Source organism: Diadema antillarum, unplaced genomic scaffold, assembly GCF_040938485.1.
Source record: "Diadema antillarum isolate AM-2024a unplaced genomic scaffold, OU_Dant_1.0 scf00000123, whole genome shotgun sequence".
Classification (NCBI taxonomy): Eukaryota; Metazoa; Echinodermata; class Echinoidea; order Diadematoida; family Diadematidae; genus Diadema; species Diadema antillarum.
The window spans coordinates 2617485-2630206 of NW_027271012.1; positions in this window are offsets into that span (position 1 = coordinate 2617485).

Consider the following 12722-nt stretch of genomic DNA (forward strand, 5'->3'; position numbering starts at 1 on the left):
CAACATTGTAAGTTTTTTAGAATGACGGTGGGAAACAACAAATTACTTGGAGCAACATCGGGAGAATTGCATGAAAATTAAATGCGAGCGAGCGTTGAAAATTTTGCCATTTTACAGTACAAAAAACTGCCGTTTGCAGCTATATTTTTTCGCTTTTGAAATTAAGGGGGTTGCGCACCGGGCTCAACTGCTGGCAATTACCGGCAGCAACATCAGGAGATCGGCATAACGATTAAATGCGAGCGAGCTTGAAAATTTTGACATTTTACAGTCCAAAAACTGCCGTTTGTAACTATATTTTTTCGCTTTGGATATTAAGAAGGAGGAGAGGGGCGCACCGTCCGCAACTGCTGGCAATTACTGGCAGCAACATCAGGAGAATGGCATAACGATTAAATGCGAGCGAGCTTGAAATTTTGACATCTTACAGTCCCCAAACTGCCGTTTGTAGCTATATTTTTTTTGCTTTGGAAATTAAGGGGGGCGCAACGAGCGTAACTGCTGCCAGTTACTGGCAGTAACAACTTGAGAATAGCATATGTGACCGTGCACCTCAAAACGAACATAAAGTCACACACGCTGATTTTGCGTGAGGACTGAAAATAAGTGAAATGGGTCAACCTAGCCGAACTTGAATTTTCATATTTTCTGAAAGAGCGGGTCTTCTTTTACATTTTACTAAAATTTGGTATCATAAAACGGGCAGGAAAGTGTGTTTTTTTAGCAGTTTATCTCGAACATTTTTGGTAGAATAGTGTGATTAGGTGTGTCTTTAGAATCCCTTTTTCATTTCTGAAAAACCTTGTGCACACTCTTCACTTTCAACTCTAATAACTTTTGAGAGGATAGTGCTACTGCTTTGAAATTTGGCAGTAATTATGGACAGAATGTGTTAATGAGGCATGCTTAATTTCAGTTTAATCTGATTATCTATTCATTGTTGTTACTCTGGTGGTTTACTTCCTGTTTTTTTTGTCCCATTCATCGCACAGCCAGCACGGTTTGGTAAAGATTAAGCGCTTGAATAGACACTGTACTTCAGAGCCTCTTTCTCAGTTCCCACTTTTCCTGAGTTTGTGCTTTCTTTCCAATATTTAGATAGGTTAAGAGAGTCCATTTGATTTCAGTTATACATCATTTTAAAGCTTAAAGTCTGTTCTTTCAGAATATGGTCTTAACTAAAAATTCATGTCTGGCGACTTTTTGTTTGTTTTGAGGGGCAGGGTCACATATAACGATTTAATGCGAGCGAGCGAAGCGAACGAGCTTGAAAATTTTGACATTCTAAAACCACAAAACTGCCGTTTGCAGCTATACTTATTCGCCTTGGAAATTAAGGGGGGGGGGGCCACCGGGCCAACTGCTGGCGATTACTGGCAGCAACATCGGGAGAATAGCATAACGATTAAATGCGAGCGAGCGAAGCGAGTGAGCTTGAAAATTTTGACATTTTACAGTCGCAAAACTACCGTTTGTAGCTTAATTTTTCGCTTTGGGAATTAAGGGGGGGGGGGGCGCACCGGGCGCAACTGATGGCAGTTACTAGGCAGCAACATCAGGAGAATGGCATAACGATTAATTGCTAGCGAGCAAAGCGAGCGAGCGTGAAAATTTTGACATCTTAAAGTCCAAAATTACCGTTTGTAGCTATACATTTTCGCTTTGGAAATTAAGGGGGCGCACCGGGTGCAACTGTGGGCAATTACTGGCAGCAACATCGGGAGAATAGCATAACGATTAAATGCGAGCGAGCGAAGCGAGTGAGCTTGAAAATTGTGACTTTTTTTTTTACAGTCGCAAAAATACTGTTTGTAGCTTCATTTTTTCGCTTTGGAAATTTAAGGGGGGGGGGGGGGGGGAGAACCGGGCGCAACAGCTGGCAGTTACTGGCAGCAACATCAGGAGAATGGCATAACGATTAAATGCGAGCGAGCAAAGCGAGGGAGCTTGAAAATTTTGACATCTTAAAGTCCGAAAACTACCGTTTGTGGCTATACATTTTTCGCTTTGGAAATTAAGGGGGCGCAACGGGTGCAACTGTGGGCAATTACTGGCAGCAACATCGGAGCGAGCAAAGCGAGGGAGCTTGAAAATCTTGACATTTTAAAGTCCAAAAACTACCGTTTGTATAGCTATACATTTTCGCTTTGGAAATTAAGGGGGCGCACCGGGTGCAACTGTGGGCAATTACTGGCAGCAACATCGGGAGAATAGCATTGCGATTAAATGCGCGCGAGCGAGCTTACAAATTTTGACATTTTACAGTACAAAAACTGCCGTTTGTAGCTATATTTTTCGCCTTTGAAATTAGGGGGGGGGGCGCAACGGGCGCAACTGCTGTCAGTTACTGGCAGCAACATCAGGAGAATGGCTTAACGATGAAATGCGAGCGAGCGCAGCGAGGGAGCTTGGAAATTTTGACATTTTACAGTCCAAAAACTGCCGTTTGTAGCTATTTTTTCGCTTTGGAAATTAAGGGGGAGGGGGGCACAACGGGCGCAACTGCTGGCATTTACTGGCAGCAACATCTGGATTTTTTTTTTCTTTTTTTTTTTTTTTTTTGGGGGGGGGGGACCCTCCGTTAATTGAAGGTATCTAGATACCTCCACCCACGGAACTTTTGCATTTTTTGAAACTGAAGTAACAGACCTGGTGCACACTTTAGATGAAACATTTTAAGATATGTTAATCTAAAGTGTATTTCGTAGAAATTACAAGGACTGAACGGGGAGGCATTGGGTAGGCCTAACTCCCTCTTACACGAGGGAGATTTGTATTATTTTGCAGAATTGAAATTCAGCCATCTTTGGATGAAATATTTAGACAGTTTTCAATCAAAAAAGTAAGAAAATTTCCACATCTCGAGAGTTACGAGGAGCAAAATGATATGTTTGTCCCCAATACTTTTATGAGGTACCATCCCCCCCCCCATCGACGCCTCTGCATAATGATGAGGGAGCTTTTGTACGTGAAAGATCTGCTGCACGCTCTTTGATAAAATACTAGGAAATACGTCAATCTCATAAGTGTTCAAAGTCTATCGAAAGGGATCCAGTAGCGGAGCTTTTGCATGCTTATAATTGCAATTCAACGATCTTGTGCATAGTTCTGGCGGTATTTGGACAATTTTCCACAAAGAAAATTCAAGATTTGTCATCATCTCGGGAATTGATTGGGGGACAAATGATTTGTCTGCCCCAACACTTCCGCAGGGGTGGGGCAAATTCCTCTTCCCCCCCCCCCCCCTCCCCCGAGATAGATTCGACGCCCCTGATCATCCCTGGGTATGCCCATAGATGTATCAGATTCATCATCGTTTCAGGATTGATTCAGGAAAATGGAGGGGGGTTCGATTATGGCGGTATGGTTTTTGTTATTGTTTGTTTTCGTACATAATTTGCAGATGGCCCCGAGTTGCTATCGTCATAGCATGTTTACATGTAAGCCTATGCTATTTGACGTTGTCAACGTCTGAACCATACCTTACACCTATGTCGATATTACTTTCTTCGCGAGCGAGCGCTTGAGAAAATTATGTATACATTATCCTACAAGATGGAATACTGTTCAGATCTGTTACCTCTCTGAAGGCGGGCGTACGAACGACGTGCAATAAAAATATATCAAAATTGATAAAAGCACATTTCTGCTTCCTCCATTTTTCCCCCTCAAATTTCAGGGGGGGGGGGATGATTGTACTGCCCATCCCCCCTCCTCCATTTCAGGGGGGATATATCCCCCCCCCATCCCCCCCCCCCCGGATTTACGCCCATGGTGTGAACACAATAGACAGAACTTGGAGGGAAGAGATTCCTGACATGCTCTACAAAATTCCTAATTTCTCTTTAACCACTGAAGCAAATCGAATGGGGGTTTCTGTAAGATGTGGGCAATGAGTTATAGTTTCGTACCCTGAAATTGTATTTGGATTGATTCACTATTTTTAAAGTTATCATTGCGGAGGGTCCCGTTGTGATTTTTTGGGGGACATACGGTACGTTGTGAAAGTGCTTGTGTGTGTATCCTCATAAAGCAAAGCCAATTTTATCACCTGCCCGAGAAATTCCGACATACAAAAACGAGATTGTATAAACTTTAAGTAAAATTTCTTAGAAATCAATATGGTGTGGGAAAATAAGTAGAGTAAAACTGATATTTATTTCACCAGTGTTTGTGCACTTTTTGTTTGCGCATCCCATGTGTTTACCATTATGAACCGCTAATGATGATAGCATAAATCAAAATAAGGTCTTCTTTACCCAGGCCGACCTCTTCAGTGTTGTCACTGCTTTACCAGAGGGCCGTGCCATAATTATTACAATAGCCAGGTACCCATTAATACACCTGGGTCGAGGGGCACGGTGGGTAAGAATATCTCGTCCAAGAACGTAAGCACTTGGCGGGAATCAATCTTCGTTCCTCTCATTTGGAGTCCGGAGTCTTATCCACCATACCACAGCGCCCTCATCCTTTATAAGAACTACATTGTAATACAAGAATGACGAAAAGTAATCACCATCGTAAAAATGTATTATTCCTTAAATACAAATATTATAAAAGTATTATTGGAATCAACGGCGTACCCAGGATTTTTTAGAGGGGGTGTTTAGGATTAGATCTGTTCTTCATTTTAACTGAAAATAATTGATACAGGAGAAGCGGGAACGCTTTGGAAGTGTAGTGGAGGGAGGGGGTGGGAAGCGGGAAGAAGCTCAAAGGAGTTTTGCCGATGAGCCTGAAAAATGGTAATAATAACGATAATAATAATGACAATAACAATTATGATGATAATATGAATTCAATCAATTCATCGTTTATTGTCCATATGGGTATTTGTTCTCTTTACATGTAACTCAATGGAAATTACATATTCAGAAGTTACAGAGACATGTAGACATAAAAATAAAACATGCAAATATATGAAAGTGACATTAACAGGAAACAAGGAAAAAGAAATGTCAGATTTAATTATTTCATATTTATCTTAACTATTTCTGTCATTCTGTTTATTATTATTATCATCATAATTATTTTTATTATGATTATTATCATTATTATTATCATTCATTATCATTATTATTATTATTGTATTGTACTGTGTTCGTAGTGATCTGAAATTTCATTGTTAACTTTACTTTTCTTTTTTTCACGGTAAAGAAGTGTGATTTCGTCACCAAAATTCACTATAAGCCTATAAGATAATTCCATCACCTAGGCTGTTAGTCGAATATGACTCTGTTTGGGCACTTCGCTTGCCGTCTGTAACCATTCTGCGAGCGAGCGACCGACAAGAAACTTTATTTTCTTTAAAACGTAGATTCGTCTTCAAAATACAATGATTGATTTTTATTAAGTACATCTTCATGCCGCATTCGAGGATAGTTACCCAAATATTATGATATTCAGGCATCACGCTACTGGAAACCATCTTGTTCCTATTTTGCGAGCGACAAAAAAAAAATTGGAATTGTGTATACTGAGAACAGGTTCTAGTGTATTGTTTCCCCATTCTCATGATGGTGTATATTTTATTGGCATCTTCCATTCTCATAGTGGGTATGATAGGAATAGGCTATTGGTCACAGGCCATTATCCACTGAAATTCATCTATCTTAGGTCAACCTCCGCCCAATTCCTTGCAGTTATATTATATACTAAAATTCTTTAAGTAAAAGAATAATATGACATTAGATAGAGACACAAGATACAAACCAATTCCCTTTTATAAGAATAGTAATCATTAATATTAACTGCATTGCTTAAGATACTTAAAATGCGAGTGAGCGAAGGGAGCGAACGCTTCCAGGTATTTCTCTTCCACTTTCTTTTTGTTTGCTCCTCTTTCCTTTTCTTTTCCTTTCTTTTCCTTTCCTATTTTCGTAAATGTTTTGTTGGGTTTTTTTATACCAGACAATTTGAGGGAACATGTGCCCCCCCCCCCCATGCCCCTTGTTGCGACACGGATTGTCGCCCCTACACGGATTGTCGCCCCCGTCACGGATTGTCGCCTGGCGACAATCCGTGTCGAGGGCTGGCGGCACGGATTGTCGCCAGCCCTCGAATAACCGGAGGGCCAAACCCCAAAAAGTCGCTTACTTAACGAGTGAGTTGCACTCTCTCTACAAACTAAGTAGACCATGCTTATTTTCAAGTTTTTATTGTAACAAACAACATTCCACTGGTCTACCTCAAAAAATTTGTTGCGAAAGCCTCCAAATCCAAGATGGCGTCCAAGATGGCCGCCATATTTACTGAATTTGGTATTTGAAAGATAGAATTTGATTGAAAGATCAGATTTCAACAAATGTGATGTCATATGAAAGAGAATAAAATTTTCTACAAGTTGATACCATTTTTGTGGGTTATTGTGATAAGTGGATTGAGATTTTAAGGAAAAAACACTCATTTTTTGATATTTTTCTGAAAAAAGGAAAATCGTGAAAATGCTTGATTCAGCATAAATCAGAGAAACACTGAAGGATTATCTTGAAACGTTTCAAGAATTTTGTTTGACATATAATTTATATTTGGAGAAAATTAGGGGTCAGTACCGTTTTTGGTTCAGGAGTTATAGTGTCTCAAACTTGAAAACTCACTATGTAAAAATGGCCACTTTAGTTGTGACAATACCTTGTTGGTCGTAAAAAGAGCCTGCGCGCGCCAAGACTACTACACGCACCACTGACACTGGCGCTTATAGCCGTGCCAGTGGTGCGTGTAGTAGTCTTGGCAAACGCAGACATTTTCTTTGACAAACAAGGGTCTGTGCCTGCAAACTAACTTTTCATACCAAGTGGTAGCTCAGGTGACGCTGATTGCTATTATTTCAAAGTAGATTGTTCTGAAGCAGATGAAATGAAGCAAAAATATCTTTCAAATAGAGGAAGAAGCTTGAAACAACCTTGCTATAGAAAGTTTAAAACAAAATCTGGATCAATCACTCAAAAAATTCAAGATTGCAGGCCATCAAAGCTGACATAGTGTATAAAATTGCGCCAAAGTAAATGTATTATTTCGTTTTTGATACAATTTTGTCTGTTGTGCTATCTTAAACCGTCTTATAGGTTTTTATGGACACATCTTTAGAACCAGTGATATTCTACTCTCCGAAAAAGAAAAAAAAAACCCAAATCGAGTGGAAGTTTTTGCTTTTGATGTGAGGAGTGAGTAACAAGAAAACAGTGAATTTAGAGTGAAATTGGAGTGACTTTTGAGTGAAAATGTTCATTTTCACTCATTTTAGAGTGACCTTAATAGGCAGGGCTCCACACTAACTTTTATTTTTGGTGGCCCAAAGGCAAATATCCGATATTTTTTGATGGCCCGATCAGGCCGCCTATGTTCTTCATTTCTGACATTTTGGTGGCCCGACGTGCGTTTTTGGTGGCCCCGGGCCACCGGACCACCGTTAGTGTCGAGCCCTGCCTTAGGGATCACTTGTCACTCTTCGAGTGATCCCCGAGGTCACTCTAAAATGAATGAAAATGAACATTTTCACTCTCGAGTGATCCTGATATCTAATATGGGAAAGCATCTACCAATGGCATAAGCTCAGATCATTATTGTGACACTATAACCCACATGAAATCAGCCTAAAAACAATGTAAGAAAAATCTGGTAACAGAAAATACAATTTCATTATGCTTATTTGTAAATGTGAATACTGAAGTATACAGCACGAATAATCAATTTGGACAATTTTATTCGAACAATATACTGAAAAGTAATTTCGCACAACAAAGTTGAGAAATTGCCGCCATGTCGGATTTTTTTTTTCGGGGGGGGGGGGGGGTTTCGGATCAGAAGGGCTTTCAAGGACATCTACGGATCAGACATTATTACACATATACCATCATCATTCAGGCGTTTCTACAACAGCAGAGTAACATACAAGTAAAAAAAGCATATCTTTGATACAGAAGCATTTCTTTTTTATCAAAGATTGGGCCTTACCCTAACACTGGAATGAGCTCCACCCCCCCCCCAAAAAAAAAAAGACCCTCAATATGGTTTACACTAGCACAATATCGTTCGGATGTATAGGAACATGTAATAGACAGCAATATAAGAAGATTAAAAAAATGTATCAAATTATAAGTTATAAGCTGAGATTTAACTTTGACGCAACTCACTAAAGGTATTCTACCATTGGGAGAGATATCACATTCGATTTATATGTGCAGGTTACTAGTAGTTGTATTACAAAACATTACCATGTAAAAAAATTATAATAAAGCCTAAAACATACGGAGATATCATCATTGCTTTTCAAGAAACCATAGCCATAACTGTTGACAATTTAGTATATAAAAAAAAACATTCTTATCAGATCTATTTAGTATATCTAACAATATTTACCATTAATTATACTGATTTCAGTTTGTACATTAGTTGTTCTATCCCTAACACACAGTTTAGAACTAGTTTGAGGAATTAAGTAAAGCTGGGTTTTTGCTTTACGTGCACTAATGGTAAATAATGCCTTGAACGACAACCTCGATTAATTACCGCCATCTTGAATTTTGTGTGGATACTATTTTTATCGCTGAATATTACACATTGGCAAAATTTGTGCCAAATTCCAAGCTCCCATCTCTTTTTGGAAAATACTTTCTGTTCAATCTTATCTGCCTCAGAACAATCTACTATGATGAAATGCTACAGTAATAGCGATCAGCGTCACCTACCACTTGGCATGAAAAGTTAGTTTGCAGGTTCTTGCATGTCACTAGACCGTTACAGTATTACATGTGACCATGTAAACACATTGTATGCAAAATTTATAATGCATTAATGTATTTTTTTAAGTTTTAGACGTTAACTTGTCAATAGTGTATGATATAGCCTGTAATTCCAGAAATATGAATTATGTCTCAATCTCAGTAAATCTCAATCTCAATCGCAGGTTTCAAAATAATTCTTCAGTTCTTCTTTGATAAATGCTAAATCATGCATTTTCACATGTCTTCCTTTTTTCAAAACAATATAAAAATATGGATCCCCCCCCCCAATTTATCACAATACACAGCTAAAGTGGTATCAACTTTTAGGAAGTTTTACTCTACTTCATATGACATCAAATGTGTTGCAATCCAATGTCTCTATCAAATTTTATGTTTGAAATGTTAACTTCAATAAAAATGGCGGCCCTATTGGACCGCACCTGTACTTTGGAGGTTTTTGCAACAAATCTATTGAGGTGTACTTACGGAACATTGCTTAGTATGCTTAATATTATGTATGGTCTTGTTTATAGAGAGAGTGGAACTCAAAAAGTAAGCCCGATCTTGGATTTGACCCTCTGTGACGTCTTTGGGAACAGATGCGTGTAAATGCATATTATGTAAAATGGGATTTCAAGTTTGAGACATTATAACTCCTGAACCAAATACAATACTGACCTCTAATTTTCTCCAAATACTGATTACATGGAAAAGATGTTAATTTCTGCATGGTTTTCATAAACATTTTTAATTTAATTTTTTTTAACTTTTTAGAGAAATATTCATGGTGCATTCTGAAAAAAAAAAATGTCTCCGTAAAAACCTAAGATGGTTTGAAATAGCATTAAAATGTTCAGAATATATAAAAACCATATAAATAGACAGCAAAACAGACAAAATTGTATCAAAATCGAAATGATACATTTACTTTGGCGCAATACACTATGTCAGCTTTGATGGCCTGCAATCTTGAATTTTTTGAGTGATTGATCCAGATTTTGTTTTAAACTTTCTATAGCAAGGTTGTTTCAAGCTTCTACCTCTATTTGAAAGATATTTTTACTTCATCTCATCTGCTTCAGAACAATCCACTTTGAAATAATAGCAATCAGCGTCACCTGAGCTATCACTTGGTATGAAAAGTTAGTTTGCAGGCACAGACCCTTGTTTGTCAAAGAAAATGTCTGCGTTTGCCAAGACTACTACACGCACCACTGGCACTGCTACAAGCGCCAGTGTCAGTGGTGCGTGTAGTAGTCTTCGTGCGCGCAGGCTCTTTTTACGACCAACAAGGTATTGTCACAACTAAAGTGGCCATTTTTACATAGTGAGTTTTCAAGTTTGAGACACTATAACTCCTGAACCAAAAACGGTACTGACCCCTAATTTTCTCCAAATATAAATTATATGTCAAACAAAATTCTTGAAACGTTTCAAGATAATCCTTCAGTGTTTCTCTGATTTATGCTGAATCAAGCATTTTCATGATTTTCCTTTTTTCAGAAAAATATCAAAAAATGAGTGTTTTATCCTTAAAATCTCAATCCACTTATCACAATAACCCACAAAAATGGTATCAACTTGTAGAAAATTTTATTCTCTTTCATATGACATCACATTTGTTGAAATCTGATCTTCCAATCAAATTCTGTCTTTCAAATACCAAATTCAGTAAATATGGTGGCCATCTTGGACGCCATCTTGGATTTGGAGGCTTTCGCAACAAATTTTTTTGAGGTAGACCAGTGGAATGTTGTTTGTTACAATAAAAACTTGAAAATAAGCATGGTCTACTTAGTTTGTAGAGAGAGTGCAACTCGACCTCTGTTTTTAGCTTTTGGCCCCCCGGTTAGAAGCACATTTTGCTGTGTAATATCGTTCTGGACACAATCATTGAAAAACTAACACATAACTTACATGGCTACATCCATGCAAACATGCCATGTAAAAAGTCATGGTGAGGTTTCAAGGAAGTGTGTATGTGCGCGTGCACATGATAATTTAGTGTCCGTTTGTGCGTGTGTGTGTGTGTGTGTGCGTGTGTGTGTGTGTGTGTGTGTGTGTGTGTGTGTGTGTGATGGAAGAATGTGTTTATTATGTCAGTTTTTTGCGTATGTGTTTTTTAGCTGCGCGTGGGGAGGGATACCTAGTAAGCTGTTGCTGGCATAAACGTTGATATTGATTTTATAAGCAGCTTTGAATTTGATGAGTTTGTTTGGCAGATTTGTTTATGAATTCCGAGTGGAGCTTGCGTGCGGGCGGATGCTGCTTTTCTGCATACGGTCCATTATGTCTTATTTATCAACATTGGGAAATCGTTTCATCAGGAAGGAATGTGGTATCGGTTCGGGTGTGCGTCGGTATGTGGCAAGGGGGTTACATTTCGTTATTGCAAAAGTTTGTTATTCTGAAGGCTCATTCGTCCGAAGGCTCATTCGTCCGAAGGCTCATTATTCCGAAGGTTCGTTATTCCGAATTTCATTTTTGGATCAACGAACCTCTAGGTATAGGGAATTGTGTGTTTCGAATAAATGAAGCCTCGGAAAAAAACGAAACTTCGGAATAACGAACCTTCGTGTGTGTGTGTGTGTGTGTGTGTGTGTGTGTGTGTGTGTGTGTGTATTTGGGTAGGTGAATGTAGATGTGGGATAATTTAGGTTTTGTTTAATCAGGGGTTGGTGGGTTGGGGATTGGATTTGAAGAAGGATAGTTATAAATGGTATGACAGATGTTGGTAGGATTTAACATTTAGGATAGATGTAGGCCCTAGATTTGTTTCGGTTGGGGAGGGGAGGGGGTGGTCGGGTTTTTTATGACTGATTTCATTCTAGATTTGTGTAATGTATTTGTGTTTTTTTATGTATATGCCCTTGTAAGTAAGAAGGTGTTACATGATCCAAACCAATATATTCAAGGAATATAGGTTTGGTAGGGCCCTACATGTCAAAACTTTCTCGAGAAGAAATTATTAGTAGGGTTGGTCTATAATCGAGTTATCTATGTTGAAGTGAGATTATTTGTGGTATAAATTGACAAATGGATTTGTTTGTGTTTCGAATTGCCATTTGTAACTTTTTTTGTTCATGTTACACCCAGAATGGGTCGATTTATGAATGATTTGAATGAAATCAATAAATATCAAGGAAAAAAGTGTTGAGTTGGTTTATTTTCATTATGAGGATTTGTTTGAGTGTTTGTTGGTGTTTGTTTGTATCACGTATGTATTAGCGGTGTGCAATGGCAGTTCGTTTGTGCTAAAATCAACTATCAAACGATTGACAATTTTTTTTACGGCGTGTGGAAATTATTCGCTCATGCATAAAGCATGCCAAACCTATTCTGGGACAAAGAATAGTGGTATGGACGTTCTAGTTTATAAGACTGATGGAAGAAAATGACTGCAGTGAAAAATGAACAAAGACAAATAACATTTGGGGAGGGTACCTCCCTCGTATGTATTTTCTCTCGGTCTCTCTCTCTCTCGCCTAGCCCGCCTCACCGCTGATATTGGTTGACACACCCATACTATTTTTAGATCAACGCTGGTGTGAATTCTTTAAACACGTGCTCATACACTCTGAAGGCGTTTGTATTGCCACAGTAGCGCCAATATATTCCACATACACACGTAAGCATACAGGCACACGTATACACACAGACAAACAAACCACTACCACTATACAACCACCACACAGTTTCTACATATTGTATTGTTATACTCCAAACACACACACATAAACACCCCCCCCCCCACTCACACACACACACAACAAATCATACACATCACATATCATGCAGCTCACAATACACACACACACACACACACACACACACACATACGCATAACTTACCAGTCATACCCATCCCACCAAAGCTTAACACCGGAGGAACCACTCCGAGCCCGGGGCGACAATCCGTGACGGGGCGACAATCCGTGTCGCAACAAATTTTTTGCCAACACGGATTGTCGCCTTCGAGGTCAAAAACTGGGAACTGCAC